Source organism: Ornithodoros turicata, chromosome 1 (genome assembly GCF_037126465.1).
Source record: "Ornithodoros turicata isolate Travis chromosome 1, ASM3712646v1, whole genome shotgun sequence".
NCBI classification, from domain to species: Eukaryota; Metazoa; Arthropoda; class Arachnida; order Ixodida; family Argasidae; genus Ornithodoros; species Ornithodoros turicata.
In genome coordinates, this window is record NC_088201.1 from 220,471,123 (window position 1) to 220,489,499 (window position 18,377).

Sequence of the window (18,377 nt, forward strand, 5' to 3'; positions counted from 1 at the left end):
CAGTCTTACATTGCAGCAAATATTTGACAAGTTCGTAAATGAAGGAGTGCCTGGCGGACATGCCCGACATGGAGACACAACCCTCTTCAACCTGGGAGGTGACCTTTCGTAATTGAGAGCACCCTTTCCGCTTCTGCTTTATCGACCTCTGGACTATTACTCACCTCCTGTTTCTATCGGGGTTGCTCGCAGAGTTTTCTTATGCACAGTTTGTGACGAAGTTGATCCATGATGAGGGGATCCCGGCAAAACATTTGGCAAACAAGCGACACAGACATAAACAAACAAATTAATTATAGCAAAACACCAGTGGTCAAAACCTCCTTGAAGGAGGCACCTTTTTTATTGCAAGCTTAATTTCTGTTTCTTGGGTGCTGATTATCAGTAACCGTGCCTCCTGGCACACACCGGAAATAGAGCGCCGTTGGTACAAAAACACAGTGGATTGAATAGGCAGTCACGTGGCGTCCCGATGCACTGCAATTATATTTAAAAACGTTACGTTGATATATTTGAACACTGCATGCAAGCGGAAAGCAACCTGTTGCATTGCTCTTCCCAGCGCTAATATTTAAAAAAATGCCTTAACCACATAACCCACCTAGTGAGCACAGCCATGCCAAAGCATTTTTGAGTCGGACGAACCCCTTTTTGTGAAAAATAACCTGCAGATATTGTCACAACAATGTGTAGGTCATCCATTTGCAACTGATTAGGAAGTCCAACGACATCATTCTGTGTGACGGTTACTTCTGAGGGTATTATGCGGCGAAGTTCTGCTTGCAGTGCAGAGGATTGTGAAGCCGAACTCACTCAGCCCTCACCGAGCTTACTCACCGTCATGCACGAGACCAAATACGATTTACTCAGGAAAAAGTGAGATTTCATTGGGAACGATCGAGCGGACAGATGGAACACAGAACTAGATTTACACTGGGCATGGCAACACTTCCTTGAGGCTGAGCTAAAAGAGAGGCAACACGAAACCCGATGTACACACGTGAAAGCATCGTTTCCTCGAGCCTGAGTAGAAAGAAATATGTGACGGAACAATGAAGAAATATTTCCTTTTACTGCGGGAAAAGGGAGATGCAAGACAGGACACGAACTACGTAGGACATCTAACATTTTGTTGACAATGACAGGGAGACATAAACGAGACACAAGACGGAGTACACAGGAAGAAGGCGCATTTCCTTCAGGCCGAGGGAAGAGAGAGATGGAAGACCGAACACTATGTATATAGAACAAGTAACATTTCCTTGAAAGTATGCAAAAATGGACACGCAATCCAGAACACCATGTGCAAAAGACATAACATTTCCTTGCAACTGCAGTCTGAAGTGACCATTGGTATCAACGACTATTGAGCCAGACCCCGATATAGAAAGGGAGTCTGCCATTAACGGGTCATGCCCAGACCTGAAGCTCTACGCACTTTTTGAGCTCTCTGACCAAAGACATCTTCCAATACCGGGCGCTCTTGATAATCGGTTCCATTCAGTTTTACCAATCACATTTTAATATTTTTGTGGGATTCTGTGCATCTTTCAGAAGCGGACTTTGAATCTTCTTTGAGTCGCAGACTCACATGTGATACTGCGTTGTGTAGCACGCAACAAACTGCTGTATTTCATGTCTGACATCTGGATTTTGTTTTTAGTGACACTGTAGCACAAAAACATGCACACAAAAGCTCCAGAGGCCATGTGGTAGCACACGATGCAAATGCAAAAGAAATACCAGTGCACATATTGCCACTTAGAAATGTTGTTTCGGGGGTCTGAAGAATTAGGGCATAGCATAGGTTGTAGAAATCCAATCAGCGGGTGAAGCTTATCCATCTGTTGAGTGCTATTTCAACTCACAACTCAGCCCATGGCGTGTAAAAGTAAATAGAGGCAATTTATGTGACTCTCGCAATGGGAGACATCCGTGGTCAGCCTCTGAATTAATTCCTTTCGGAGGAATTATTGCACACATCACTTAGTGTTTAATATTTATCATGTAGGACATGATAAGCAGTTTGTAAGATACATCCATGTCTGCAGCATACTCAACTGCCTTTACAGTTAGGTACACGTTACTAAAAGGATTCACAAAGGCCAGTCTTACAGGCAGGGTGTCTAACCGCAAAAAATACGGCGTGGCTTGTATTTCGTTCCGGTTCAGTCCCGGTTCGACCATGCCAGAAATCGAGCCGGTTCATAAACCGGTTCGCAGCCCCGAACCGGTTCGCGAACCGGTTCAACGGTTCCATTTTATATCTCGTATACAACTACTTTTATCAGGAAATGCGTGGCTAGTAGCTTCCTGCTGTTATGTGCATTGACATTTTTAGTGGTCACGAAGGTTGTGGGGTAAGGTCAGACACCGGGCAAGATGCGACATTTCTTGCTCGACGCCGCCTGTCTCATAGACAGATTGGTTCATGTGCTTGAAACTTTACTCATAGGTGGTTCTGCATGTCCGCTTTATTGCGTGTCAGAATTACCGGTATTGGTGGTTGCGTTGAAGAGGGAGCAAAACAAAAGATTGGTTACTTCTGCCTGGAATGTAAAGACCCGTAAAAAACGCGTGATTTTCTGTAATCCTTTCTCTTGTCAGCTGTGCAGCACCGTGTTGCAGGCTTATTCTGTCAGTGTAAGTACACATCCTATTTCATTTTTCATTCATCTAGATATATGCAAAATATGGGCACTCTTGGCTATCCGGTGTTTAAAGTGTCACTCCGGACTCGGAAAACAGAGTTTATTTTATTTAGTCCATGAAAAGGAGGTGCCTCAAGAATTCTATACGCAAAATAGCAATTTTTTTTTACGAAAGCTGTGCATTTCTGTCAATTGTTGAAGATCTGCTGTGCCTCCACAAGTTTCGATGACGTGACCAGCAAGTGAGGAAATCATAAGCCCACAAATTGCAATGATATCATGTTCTGGGGAAGGCACTCGTCTCCTAGCACTCATAGCAACGACGCTGGTTTCCGGGGAAGATCACGTGGTCGAGAAGTCATGTGAGGCTGATCGAAAGGAGAGGGGGGATGGGAGAGATGCATTTTTGCTCCTTTGTGTTTTCTCCAAGTTTGGAGGGTTTGGATGATATATCAAGTGGGCTCCGCTAACAGAGTGCGAAGAGTGAACCCCCCGGAAGACGCGAAGACGGGCGCTTCGTTGGAGCATAACGTGACATCACAGTTCTCAAAAATAAAAATTAATTTTCCTTTAGCTTTCGCGTCACGTAGAGCCAAAATAGTTTGCACGAATGTAAAGTGAGACAAGGAGATTTCAGTAGCATGACTTTGGTAGGATTTTGAAGACACGATATTTAGTCCGTAGCGCCACTTTAACTGAAAATTTAACGCACCCGATAATATGCACAGGGTAAGACGCGACAACTTTGATAGTTAATGTAATTTAGGAACTGATAGGTCAACTATCAGGTAGTTTTATTCTTATTCCTCAGACAATCTTTTTTTTTGCTTATTGCCTAGGATCTGCAGCAAATTTTCCTGTTTCCTAGGATATTTCCAGCAACGCGGAAGCACACTCAAAAGTGAGCGACCAGCGACGCATCATACTGGTGGTGCCTTGTTTGCAAGGAAGAGTGAAGGGAAATAGCACCGGACTCGGTGTGGTTTTATTGTACATCATGTGGGCGGTGAGCTCAAGGGGGCTGTGTACGTGCTTGGGTATCAAAACTATTTCGTAGATAGTCCATTACCGCGCCGTGTCTCATCTTGCTCAACGCGATGTCTCGTCTTTCCACGAGGGCCGCGTCAAGGTGCCATAATATGCATTTTTGAATTTATTGTTCTGTGTTTACTTTAGACCCGGCTACGTCCGTTCTGATTTACAGATCAGAAGCAATAGAGCTCCGAGAATGTGCGTATGGCCAGTCTTTTTTTACACGAAAGAAAAAAAATCCATATTCAATTGCAGATTTCTATCATCTTGCCCCACCTTCCCCTACTCCCTTTAGCGAATGAAATGTGTAATGGATGCTTTCAAATAGCGTCCACCCTGATGAAGCGGTGTAGTCCTCCTACTTTCTGTTCCCAAAATATATTTTTTTTCACACACACAGTCCCAGCAAGATACACTGAAAGGAAGTCTAATACGAGGGGCAGCATTTTACATAGCCGACGGTGCTTGTCGGCATGCATTCGCAGCGTGAATCGATCTGAAACCGTACTGAAGCATGACGAAACAAGAACGTCTGCCACCCTTGCTCCGTCGGAGGTCACAGCAGTGTACCAGTTAAACCATAACACAACGGCAATGTGTCACGACACAACTGCACTAGCAGTACGCAGAATTACATTTACTTTTCAAGCCACGATCAATCAAACAGGCACTGTTCTGCGTATACGCTCCTTCTCCAGTTCTCATGTTTCTGACTTGTTTAATTTCTACTGCTCAAGTGGAAAGGGGAACGTGCGCGCTAGCTTAGTCATATACATGTCTTGTAGAGCTACACAACTGGCCAACTACATTCCTGCTTTATCCTCCGCGTGGCGCTTCCTCTCTGAAGAGCAGACGCCGCAGCGCGTGCATTGGGCGCTAGCGGCGGCGCTCACAAGGACAACTGCGCTTCAACGTGTTAAAAAGGACGCTGAAAGCACACTTACTATACGTCCTCGTTTGACGGCTAGGTGAAAATTTGCCAAATGATATGAACACCAATGTGTCTTCGTTCGGTGATTGATAGGCACTTGAACGCCTATGCTGACTTCTTTTACTCCGAACCGTTTTGTTGCGAACCGCCATTATAGTTTTCCGATTCTGCTCCGATACGGGTTCAGGTTCAGTTCCGGCAAAAATAACGGTTCGGGTACGGTTTTCGGTTCGGGCTCGGGTTCGGTTTGACACCCTGCTTTCAGGGCCCATGCAACTAGAGTCTTCACGGAAGTTATGCTATAGCATGACCATCGCTCATGAAGTACAATTATATATGCCTGGACATCTATTATGTAGTGCATTATCTAAACTTCTGAGCCATATGTGTGGCTGCACACGAAATTATATTTTATGCACATGGTGTACATTACTAGTCATATATGCGCACACGAATAACAGTGAATATATGTGGTGTGGCAAAAAACAATGCTAGCCTCTACCATCATTCTGTCCCTACAACCCCTTGCCTTGCAACTTATGTCTTGTGAACAGGGAATATCACACTAGAAAAGACGACGCTTCTGTATTGTTTGGCAAGCAAATAAATATCTTTATTTACATTTGCCACCAATCAGCAATATTGAGACCTGATGCAAATACAAATGTCCAGAAGGAAACTACTTACAAGCTATTCATATATATTCAAATGCAGACATGGCAATTACCTTTTTGTACCTCAGCACAGTATAGCTTCAAAATTAACTAACTGTACAGGATCATCAATCTTAAAATATCTCAAGACGGGAATCACATCTAGCTCAAAGAAAGAAAATATGGGCAGTCAAAGCTCCAAAAGGCAAAATAGTTCCAGAAAAATCTGAATAATTGGCTGCGATCTGCGATTGGCATAGATCTGTGATCTATGTACCGTTCATGAATGGAACATGTTACCTCATTGTATTGCCTCCATGCCAGCACTAGAAGAGACAGCCTTCCAGGTCGGTGTTTTCGCGGTTTTCTCAGGTCTTTTCTTCTTCTGCAATAGCAAACAGGGCCATAGTGGAACACAAGCAGCGAAGGACAGGATGAGACAGCTACAACGCAACCTGACCTGATCCAATGTAACTGTTAATCTGACTGTGAGCCTGGAACACACCAACAGAGAAACACAACACAAGCTGCAACATTAACAGAGAGGCAAATGAGCTGTGTCAAGCTCTACATTGGGAGAAAGACAACAAGTAATTCATGAATAGGAATGAGTGCCTGAAATGTAACATCTCTGACTGGTAGCAGGACAGTCCATGTTCAATTCATGGTGCTAACACTGACTGGCTTTTTCATGAATTGTTTGTTGAAGTTTCCATGTGGCTTAGAACATGAACATTCATCAACCATCGAATGCTGATGAGGTGATGAGGGTTCGTCATCCCAAACAGACTCAATTTGTTGCTTGCGTACCTAGGGATGCTCACCGCTACAGAGAAAAAAAAATAATGACAGGAAATGAATAGTCATGTTTACTTTATAATGATTTTGCACATTATAAATAATACGGTTGAGAGCATCTAACTTTTAATGAGACGAGTCAACAACAACAACCTTATTTCGAGATGGGGAGTTTCATCGCCAGGGGCGACACTCTACCCCATTGCTAGTGGTGATGCGGGGAATGAGATAATGAGCCCCTTCACAATAAGGATCGAAGTCCTATGGTATCCAGAAAGGTGAAGACAGCTTTGAGGGCAGAGTGTTGGAGGGCTCGATGTGGGCAGGGATCAAGCAATTTTGTGAGAGCGATGGGGCGAGAGTACGGTTCGGGAAGGTTGATAGTGTGGGCAATGGAGAAGAATGTACTCTAGATCTTCTATAGCACCCGCAGCGACTGCATTGAGGAGAACCAAAGTGCCTCAAGCGGAAACACCACTGCGCTGTAAAAGGCACATCGAGGCGCACTATTGACGAGGCGTGTGTCTAACTAATGTGGCGTATTGACGAGAGCTGTGTCTAGGCATGCGGAAAGCAAGCGCTGGATCGACTCGGCCCACCATGGCTGGGGGCAGAATGTCAGCGGTTCTTTGTTCTATGTTCTTTGGCGGGAAGCCAGAGGAGCCTGGAGGCGTCGAAGGACGGAACGACGACCTCCTCTCAGCAGCACAATACGCGTCCCTCTCAGAGACGAGAGAGCGGCTTCTGCAGCGCGATCGGCCTGTTCGTTCCCTCCGACACCGCAATGGGCGGGAACCCATTGGAGAACCAGCCTGTGCCATGCTTCGTAGACAAAGTTCTAAGCCCTTAACACATCCAACACCAGCAGTGCGGATGAGCCTCGCATGCCAGAATTTTCAATTGCTTGCAGTGCACATGTAGAGTCAGTGAACACGACACATTCCCGCGAGGTAAAATTGACGATATGCTGCAGAAAGAAAAGTATGGCTATAGAGTTTCGCAGCTGTGGATGAAGTCTGATGCGACAGGCGACGTCCTTCGACTACGCCTTCGGACGGGATGACGAATACCAAGGCGGATTTGCCATCGCGAGCTGCGCCATCGGTATATGGTGCGGTAGAGATAGGAAAATTCGCGTCTACCAGAGCATAAAAATGGTCTCGAAGGACTTGAGGGGGAACCTATTCTCTTCGTTCCTGGTGGTGCGGAAAACGTAGGAAGGTTGCTGTCACAGGCAGAGACCAGGGGGCGTCTGCCGGTGTGGCGTCCTTAGCTGCGAGGCCAGTGAGAGCCTGGCGTGTCCACTGACCTTGCATTTCGCAAGTGTTGATCAGTTATGTACCGAAGAAGATCGAACTACATGCTACTTCATGAAGTCGTCCATATCGCCTGCACGCGAGTCAGTATTTCTTCGACCTGTTTCAGAAAGTGAAGCATGTAACGTGTTTTCGAAATTCAGAGATAGCAACTCGTGCGAGAAAGACGAGATCACAATTAAACCAGTTAAGTTCGTAATAGCCATAATTTCTGCTCCTCTTGCTCATATACATAACTTGTCATTATGCACTGGTGTCTTCCCAACAAATACTCGTATGAAGATAGCCAAGGTCACGGTTGTTTCGAAGGGGGGCAGTGAGAATGACCTGGGAAATTATCGCCTGATTTCAGTTTTGCCGATATTTTCCTCGTGTTTAGAGAAAATTATTCATTTCATATTGAGTGCCTTCTTTGATAAAAACCATATTCTCGATGACTTTCAACATGGCTTTAGGAGTGGACGGTCTATAGAAACTGCCTTGCTGAGACAAAAGGAACTCATCATTAACCATTTAGAATCTAAATTATTAACATTAGGTGTACTCCTTGATCTCAGCAAGCCATTTTATTGTATAAATCATAATATTCTTATTTTCAAGTTGGAACACTACGAGGTACGTGGCATAGTTTTACAGTTGTTGATATATTATTCAGATGAACAATATGTGCAACTTGGACATGACCTGTTGTTACCATTGGATAAAGTTAGGGAATAAATGTTAATGAAGGAAGCACACTTCCACAGGGAAGTGTGCTGGGGCCTCTTTTGTTCATTACCTTGATGATGATATGTCAGTTTGAATGTGAATTTGTATCGTATGCGGATGATACCAATATATTTTTTGGTGGTGCTGATGTTGATTCGTTAATTGACACTGCAAATGACGCGCTTTATCGCCTAGTGAAATGGCTCACAGAAAACTCCTTACGCATTTACACTAATAAAAAAAAAGCTATTAGTTTTGGTCAGAAAAATAAAAATACAAGTAAGTAGCCAATTAGTATATAATGGCACACCACTTTTAATTGTGAACTCTGTCAAATGCTTAGGTGCAGTTTTCAATGAATAGCTATAGTGGGATGAACATGTTGAGTGTATACAGAGGAACCTGTGCAAAATAGTTGGTATATGTAGTAGGTATAGACACATGTTCCCCTTCCGCATTAAGTTATTAGTGTATAATTCCCTATTTTTCTCGCATCTTAACTACTGTCACTTAATCTCGGGGACAACTTCGATGAGTAATGTGAAACGTCAGCTAGTTTTACAAAAAAGGGTAATTCGTGTAATTGCGAATATTAGATGTCGCGAGACTACAGAAGGGTTTTTCAACTTGACAATAATATAAATGTTTTATATATCTATGAACAGAGACTCCAGTGTTTACAGAGAAATGTTCGCCGATACTCCTCAATGTCTGAACTAATTAAACGACAACAAAATATAACTTCCTACAATATTCGCCATAAAATTAACTGGAACGTCCCGCGTGTCCGGACCAACTACGGATGCGAATCGTTATCATAGCGTCTATCTGTCTTTTCAAACAGTTCTTAATTTTTTTGTTATCTTTCCCTCTTGCTTGTATGCCCATGTATGCTCGGATCATTTCATTTTCCTTGCATGTCAAGTGTTTGCGAGATGGGAACTAGTCAAGCTAGCTGTAGCTTTTTCCCCAGTTTCCCCATCAAATATTATTTGATGAAATAAACATTCAATTCAATTCAAAATAGTTACCATTTTTTCTTAGCTTTCAGAACACAGACAGTGCATTAATAACAGCAGACAATGTTAACATGAATTCTGGGCTATTCTTCAATCAAACAATCACATATAGTAAATGCACCTTCCTCAATGGATGTTGATGAGAGTGAAAATTCTAAAACGTCATCGGTGTCGACATCAGCTTCTGCGTGTCAGAAAGGATTGTATGCCCAACGGTAATCCAGCTAACAGAAACAAAAATGTGCTAAAGGCAAATTAACTGAAGTAATGTAACCTACCTTCTATATCCGACAGTGAAGCGCTTGTACCTCCCCGTCCACAGGAAACAGAGTTTGAACAGCAAAAGTGTTTGGACTGGGAGATAGCAGTTAATCGGAATGGCGACCTTTGTTTTTCACTATGAAAGCAGAGGTTGCAATGTTGAGGGCTGGTTTAAGAGTGGTGCCAAGATGTCTGCATGAATGGGCCCATGAAAAGCGGAATATAAGTGAATGCTCACATTATAACATCGCATTGTCACCCCTGTTGGTGGCAGCTAGACTGCAACTAACGTGTCATCAATGTCTTCATGCACCAGATGCAAGCCTGACCCTGCTTCATTTCCGCCTTCAGCGTGCACCTGTGGTAATTCAGAAGTTAGATTATCAATACTGTTGTGTTGTTAATCGTGACTATATCAGAGGAAGCACAGTAGGACAGTTGCACAATCGATTCATGAAGCTTCCTATTTTGATATCCGAACGGCGACTTACCTTAGCTCTCGTTTTTCGCCTTGATCCTCCGTGGCACGTTCCAACTTTGTGTGTCGGTTATCTCACTTCAGATGATTTCGTGCCAAGATTCCAATTTGCCTCCGGAGCCGCGTGTATCCTATGATCACATTTTCGGACGACATGCTTAGAGTGGAACTCACTCCTCACGGCTGTCTCTGTCAGCCAAGAGATTAGCATTGCTTGGTCTTTCAGCCACTCATAATAGGTAACCACTTGAATGCTCCGATGAATTCTTCTAACAGCGTAGCACCGTCGCATTCTTGACATCTTCGCCGTGGCATATCACGTATCATATCGCCTCAGCTCATAAAAGTCAAGGTGAGCACAAGAAAGTGCGCTTTCCAAATGACGCCGTGCCAAAGAAATGTTCACATGCTTTGTTTCAGTCTTAGCAATAACATAACGGTTGTTCGAATGTACGATGCACAGAGAATGAAACCAGAGAAGCAAAGCGGCCAAGTCAAGAGTCCATGCCAAGCCCAAGACATATAAACCTTGAGCAGTGACGTCGGTGCGCCATTGCGGAGGGTTTGCCGACGATCTGACGGGCGGGCTGCGAAACTAAAAAAAGAAATGTTTTCTTAAAAAACTACAAACAGTTGGACCAAGATATTTCCCACACGTATTTAGTGTTCGTTAATCAACACGCAGCGCGAGCATCACTCAGTTTTGGGGCACTTCAAAATCGACATATGTGACATTTAACCACCACTTTACCGTGAAACCCGTATCCAATATCGTCATAGTCAATACAACCCATTCATACCTTCTTTTCGGCTTTGACCCCTAGGATTCAGAGTTTTTGATTGTTTAAGCTTTGTATATCTGTATGTATGTTGTTTGACTTGCCGCCTTTGACTTACGCCCTGGAACTATTTAGACTGTATTGTTGAGGGACTCGGCTGAGATTGCTCCACGTGGCAATCGTGTGAGTAAGCCATCCTTTTTTCCTGTTCCTCCTCTCCGGAGATTTTTGAACATACAGGGTGTCCCAGCTAGATGCAAACATATATATTTTTTAAATGTATAAAACACTTTTTCCAACATGAAATCACTTGCAATATAGCATATGCTGAAGGGCACTCACTTTGAGGGCATTAGCAAAGTCCAAAGGCAATGTCTTAATTAACTTTTTAATTATAAAAGCTACAAAGCTGTCCCAATGAGAACATCTGTTCCTTTCGGTCACCTGATACGTAGCCGTTTTCAGAACAAACATCCGTTCGATAGATCGCCCACAAAAAATTCGCGAGGGAACGCCTTTTTTTTTTTCTTTATTTTGTTCATTGCGCATCTTTGAAGACGCGTCTTTCCTTCACCCCTAATGTGAGAGGGAGAAAGAGCACACTGTCGCCTCTCGCGTCCTGGAAAAGGATTAGAAGGAAACAGAAAATGCAACACAAGATTAGGCCAGTTCCGATAGAGTCACCCAATACATTTTTTTTTGTTTTGTTTCCGCAAGTTAAAGCTCATCTTCGACGCATGAGGCGGCACTGTACTCCTTTCCCCTCTCACGTTGAGGATGAAGGAAATACGCGTCTGCGAAGATGCGAAGATTTGCCACTCCGAGACAGACGCCCTCGCGCTATCTCTGTGTCCCTGCGAATATAATACAGGGTATTACTGTGAACAGTCGCCGCGCTGCAGGTCATGCTCGACAATTAGCCAATGCAGATGGAACATTGTGTTCGTCACACAGAGCTCTGAAGGACATTATCTCCTGGCATATTTCGAAGCGATTGAGCATCGTTTTGCAAAAATACGATGCAATACGTTCGAATACCGTCGAATACGTTCGAAGTCTACCGCGCGGGTAGACTTTTATAAACAAGGGTGCCCCCCAATGCATTGCACAATGTCCGAAAGCATGCTGTGCGGACGCAATGCATTCTGGACAAGTCGTGGTCACATGTCACAGAAAAAGTCAACGCTCACGGGACCGTAAGGATGACCCCGCCCGTCATCGCCGGCCAAACCGTGTGTAAAGAAAACGCGTCTGCTGTTTCTCTGCGCTGGTTTGGACGTCTCTCCGCCACGGTAACTATTTTGATTGGATAATTCCCCAGTAAAACGCGCAGTTTTACATGAGGTCTCATACTGTTGACAACTTCTAAAGATGTGACGGGGACCTCGCGTAAGACGCACTGAACGGATACGATGTACTTAGACTAAGGAGAAATGGGTTACCATGTCGCGGAAGAAGCATCCTGTAGCTTACGGTGACAAAATGTGTTGATATCTTGGCTTTATGTCGTCGGGTATATCCCGGCAAGCGCTAAAACGCTATGTAAACCAAGTCACATAACATCAAAATGATGTTTCTTGTGACGTACGACCAGGACAACACGGCCACTTCGCAAAAAGCACCCGCTTGAGGGCAGTTACAAAGCAGAGCGGCGGCTTTGAGTCGCCCTTCTGCTTTTATAGGGCAACAGATCTGGGGCCCCGATTTTGAACTTTCACATAGCGATCGTTATCGTTTTATTTAAAGTTTGCACGCTCCAAAGCCGGTGGTAGGCTCGCGCAAGAGGTCGTGGCGAATTACGGACCGCGTCTAAGTCTCCACATGGACTCAGCAGTTCCCGCCATGTAGGGCTGCGAACATAAACATGCCAATAACAATGGGAGCGTAGAGCGACATCTGTGGACCGCTACCATCACCACGCCGGTCGCCGAACGTGGTGCATTTTTGCGTAGGTCACTCTCATGGTGATTCTGCTGACAGTTCTGTTACCAATTTCCGCGATGTACCAATGTTATTGCGTTTTGACAGAGCATATGTCAGGAACTATCTAATTTGAGCAAATTTTTCAAAGATAGTTCGAGAAGTCGGTTACTTAGTTTATGAACTTAACCAATAGAGGGTTGGTGACATGTAACACTGTTGCTCGACGAATGGGCGATTGTTTCCCACCAAGCTTCGCCCCGAGTCTTTTCACCGTAATTTCATTTGTGTATTAAAAATATTTAGTTTTTCGTCGCACAAAAGAAATTGCAGTGTGGATTTTTTTCGGAGCAAGCTCACAAATGCCTCTGCCAATATTAACAGCTTCCGTCAGTCGCAGCTAATCAGATCACTATGTGCACAGGTACGAAACCGAGGTAATTAGAACTCCGCTTCGACCAGCGAATCGGGAAGAGAGGCACCATCACGCGTCACGTGAGACGGAGATTGGCCCCTTGGGGTCCAGTGCGGTAACGCAAACCAGCTCGATTACACCGACGGCAGACCAGGAAAAGAGTTTTCTCAATAAGGATACCGAATCACTGGAATGTGTTCACCCCGAGATAGGGATGGTGGTTCCCGAGAGCAGTGCGTCTCTCCACTCTGACGGCGCCCAGGAGAAATTGTGGGAAAGAGTGTTTCGACTGTCCTGCATCTGCTGCAGAGGTGTCGGACTTGCCATGAAGTGTTGACTCAGCATCACCTTCAACTGTGGTTATCATCGCGGCGTTTGTTTGGCTTCGCGCCGATTATGTAAAGGTGTAGGATGGGCGATATCAAACGGATGCGACACCCATTGATCTCATTGATACACGCAAAGGCGGACAGTAAATCCAATAAATTTGCCACTGGACTCCGGTCATCCTTATTTATTGTATCACAATATTGAAAATGCCCTACTCTGGGAACTCGACCACCTTCGCGTGTATCAATTAGATAACGGCATCACATCCGTGAGATGTCGGCCAGCATACACCTTCATAGGACCGCGGCTAACACAAACAAACGCTACGATGGCATCCACAATCGAAGGCAATGCCGAGTCAACTGCTCGTGACAAGGCGGTCACTCTCGTTGCACAAGTGGGTCAGTCGGTCTCTTTATATGTCGTAAGCGCCGCTACGGTGGCTCTGTTCATGCTCAGGCGGTCAAAGCGGCGTTCCAGTTAGCTTTGCTTCGAGCTGTACATGTGAACGTCCGTTGTGTCACCACAACGTTCCAGATCACCAGCGGCTATGAGCCATGTGATATACTAACAGATCCATCACACGAGAGCCCTAGTGCTTGTCCTTGTAAGAGGCGAGGAACGGAGTTCTGCGAACGAGCGTTCGAAGGCCCACCGGCGAGTTGAGATGCCTCTTGCCTCGATTCTACCTGGCTGGAGGAAGAATATGCGATATTACGAGGCAGTGCTTTCGACAACACTGTAAAAGTTGTATCTTGTAAGAGTTGTTTCCTCAAATCACAACTAATATCGATGCTTCGGGTAGTTGGCGAAACATACGTCGAAAACAAATTTTATGTTTTGTTGTTTTTTTCCTACGCAGCGAAATTGGAATCGTGCTAGAAGGGGCTGGGGCACTTTCATAGACGTGGTTCATTACATTATGGACGCATTGTACTGCAGACTAGAATACTGAGGAAAAAGAATTATCCTACGTGTTTTTCTTAGCGAGATACAAGCCCTGGAAAACACTCTCAAGCTAGGCGCAGACGACACAGACCTGAGAGTTGCGCCAATTTCCCATTGGCAGCCCTAAGGACGTGACTTCTCGTGCGCTTCCTCACTGGTGGCGGCGAGGGCTGTCATGTCAGAGCCGCATAATGTTCGCGGTATTCGCGGTACCCATTTTCTCCGCTTCTATAATCATCTCCGCTGTGAAACTTTCAATGTCGTTTCACATCTGTGCAAAGAACCATCTTTCAAGTTCATCCACGATAACCTGGTATGACCTGGTCACAACCCCTTTAATATTGGCAACCATGACAATCACACCCATTTCGTATGTTTAGCAAACGCGTATTGACGAGTTGGTTCGCACTTCACGTGCGCAGGATAAAATGCATTACTATTTCAGTAATGGTTTCACAATTCGGCCTTTCTGTGTGTGATCTTTTTGGAATGCCTGGTGGTTGTTCTTGTTGTCGTAGTAGCAAGTCGGTAGTTCCAGCAGGATGTAGGTTAACGTGGCAGGGGCGTCTGATTTCATACTTCTGTAACCCGGCATATTTAACGTCATTCTAAGCGAATCATATTTACACTGGATGACTTTCGTTCATTGCCACACGGTGACACGAAATAGCGTTACATCAAACTTGCAGTCGCTCAGCGAATGAGTTGGGGAATCCATTGGGTTTAACCTCTCGTACCATGTGCGTACGCTCTACTATAGAGTGGCAGCAAAAGACAGCAACGTTAACCAGAAAAAAAAGAAAAGAAAAGAAAAGCGAATTGAGAGTTATTGTCCTGTAAGTTTTCCGTGTTTCCTTATTTCTAAAATTACTTTATCCCTAAGATTAAAGACGGGGCTCCACACGTAACTTTCATAAAGCTACTCTTGTCCCCAGTCAACCCATTCACTGTCACGCGTACACCATACAGCAGTACTATCCGTCTCGTCTCTCTTGTCGCTATCTTGCTTGTCGATTGCGATTCGTCTAGGTAGTTATCTAGGCTTTCACTTTCCTCTGTGAGCAAAGTGAACCGAATAGTTCTCTTGGTTTAGTTGTGCAGACGACGTTCTTAAGTTTTTTATTTTTATTTTTTATTTCGATTACCCGCCGAGCGCCTTCACCAATTTGACCAAGCTAGCATCTGTCTTCGGACGACTCGCCTAGGAGCGCCAACTGCTTGACGGGACGCGCATTCATTCTCAACACACTCTCTCGAACATATCCTCTCATTCACGCACACATATATATGACACAAGTACGAGGCAGCGTCATCTGGCGAACGTGATGGAATTTAGGCGCCTATGCTTGTAGTCGGAAAGTAGATGCCAGCGTGATCGAATCGATCAAGGCACTCGACCGTTAAAGACGTAGGGCTTATCTGCCTATACCATGGCGATATTTCTTTCACGTGCCGCAGGATAGGGCTGCGGATAACTTCTGCCGCCTGGAGTTCTCTTCATGCACGCAGGAAATCTCCGACACACGGTTCTGGGAGCAATGTTTACCCGCCCCTCATTGCACCATCCTCGGCCGGGTTTGAACCAGCGATCCAAGCCAACACGCTACCGACTGAATTACCGAGGGGGACACCGAAAAGAGCAAATGCAACTATCCACCTCGCCGGGCGGCTAATAAGGAACGTTATCAACTTACCCGTCGAACACTGCCAATACCACCACTATGAGAAGGAATGTCCACGACACCATCTCGACTTGAGTTGTCCAGACGATTTCGTCAGTCAACCCTGGTTCACATGCTATGCATGGCTCCCTACTGGGCTCTTATACAGAATCTCCTTGAGTGTGTTCCTAGTAATATTCTCTGGTTGAATACTTAAGCGCACAAAACCATTCATCGCGTACTTGTCACGGTACCCAGTGTGAAGGCATGAAACATAATTTCTGCGTTGTAAAGACTTTTCGACAGCCAAGATTATCTGCACGACCTCAACTTTCATTCAACGACAACAGTCATTCGGAAACGGGACATCAAAATGTATATCATGTGTAGGTTGTAAATCTAAGATCGCCTGGGTGTGCGCAGTTCGTGACTAGACGCCTTGGTAATGGAAATGAAAATAAGAAAAAAATGTCGCAACAATAGCTGTAAGGACACCTGCTTGAAGCCTCCGAGATAGATGCATAAATCAAGCTGCGTTTCATTTCCGTAGCTGAATAGCAACCTTCGACGAAATGAACATTTAAAATCACGGCGGTTTTAGTTGAGATTGTGGAACTGGGACTTCGTGTTTCTGCATGCTACACGCGTTGAGGTATGATACCGCATGAACCGTGCTATAAATCACACTGGAGATGAGTTTTCTTTCAGCTGAAGACGCTTGATGTAAAGTGTGGCTTGGATGGCGTCTTTTCAAAAGGATCATATTTTCAAAGGCTTCATATGGTTCATTCATTCTGGTGGGTGACTCACACAGCGAAGTACTTTTTTATATACAGGGTGTCCCAGAAAACGTGTCATTGAATTATAATAAAAAAACTACGCCACCTAGAATCATGCGGTCAACAGCATTTGTTCTTATTAGGTTTTTGCCACCTCCTAATGTGAATGTCATGTACTCCAAGTTTAATTATGTAAATACTTGCGAACTGAACTCGGAAATTTGCCAAGTAAAGGTCACTTTTTTACCCCACCAATATGAAGAGCGTGCCGAATTCACTCAGGTTCATGATAATTCACAGTGATACTCACGAGCTATCCCATCGAAAAAAAAAAACGAATATCATGCTTTTCGGAGCACCGGACCATAGCGCGCGATGACTTTTTGAGCGCAATCGCTCGCAGTGCGACGAAAGGAGGTTCCGAAGCCAGCCCACAGAGTGATAGTAGAAAAAGTGACAGTTCCTAAACTTGGGAGAGGGGAAGCATTATCCCAGCGAAAGTCGGACGTGATAAGCCGTGCCTGTTTTATCTCTTTCTGCGATGTCAGGGAAGGCTGGGTTTCCAACCTCCTTTCGTCGGACTGACAAAGATTGCGCTGAAAAATTCGTCGTGCGCTATTCTGTGCGACCTCCGTAGAGCATGATGTTCGGTTATTTTTTCCGATGGGATAGCTTCTGAATATCCCTGTCAATTATCATTAATGACTAAATCAGACACGCTCTTCACATTGGTGGGGTAAAAAAGTGACCTTTACTAGGCAAATTTCCAACTTAAGCTCGCAAAAATTTACATAATGAACTTTACGTTACACGACATTTACACGAGGAGGTGGCAAAAACCCAGTAAGAACAAATGCCATTGACCGCATGACTCTAGGTGCTGTAGTTTTTTTTATTATAATTCAATGACACGTTTTTTGGGACACCCTGTATAATACATGAATGATGTGACTTTTTGGGGGTTAAACTCAGTTCGTCCCGAATATTGTTCGCATATCAGTCTCAGACCAATGCGGGTCAAACGAAATTTCTCCCTGAATTCCAACCACGTTTTATGTTGTATCTGACATCACATATACACTGAGAAATATTTCTCTGTTTCTTTCTTGTTGTTTTTAACAGGAAAGTGCTTGAAAAAATAGTCCTGGAGTCCTGTGAACACTTACATATGCTTGTTTCAAGAAATTTACAGGGAATGTTGATATAATCAATACTGTCTGTTGTAGCAACATGGGGGATTTGTTTATTGGAAGAAAATGAAGGCAGGAAACAGGCTTTCCCGTTGTTGCGTTAGTACAGGTTGATGTAATGTAAGGCCCCAGTTGTATATTACAGGCTAGTTCTGTAGCTATATCAATATTACAGCACTCTGTCAACTACCTTGGAAGGATTTCTTTCCACTGGTAAAAAAACATCTGCAAGAAACGTGGTGAAGTCAATGATAGGCCCATCACTTCTTGAACTGTTCGTCTCTATTGAGGGTCTTCCTCTAGTTTCATAGACTTGCAATCACACATGAACTTTTCTCATCTGCAGATGGGCTACTCTGAGGTTCTATTCAAGCATCCAAGCGTAACTTTGATGCTGCATGATACCCCCAACAAGAAAACCTTCTCAGTACGCGAGCAATGCTTCTTGTGCGTTCACATAGCTCCGACTGGTTGATAGGTCTGAAGGAAGCATCTGAAATGTAGACCC

The 18,377-nt window shown here is 44.5% G+C and overlaps 1 long non-coding RNA gene across 1 annotated transcript; it reads right to left on the reverse strand.

Moving 5' to 3' along the window:
- Window positions 1-313: 313 nt before the first annotated feature.
- On the reverse strand, window positions 314-16,083 carry LOC135376856 (uncharacterized). Its single transcript, XR_010417890.1, has 3 exons — window positions 15,934-16,083; window positions 13,864-13,984; window positions 314-477 (listed from the first exon to the last, which is right to left on the reverse strand). It is a non-coding gene; the product is annotated as an uncharacterized LOC135376856 (long non-coding RNA).
- Between the last annotated feature and the right edge of the window lie 2,294 nt (window positions 16,084-18,377).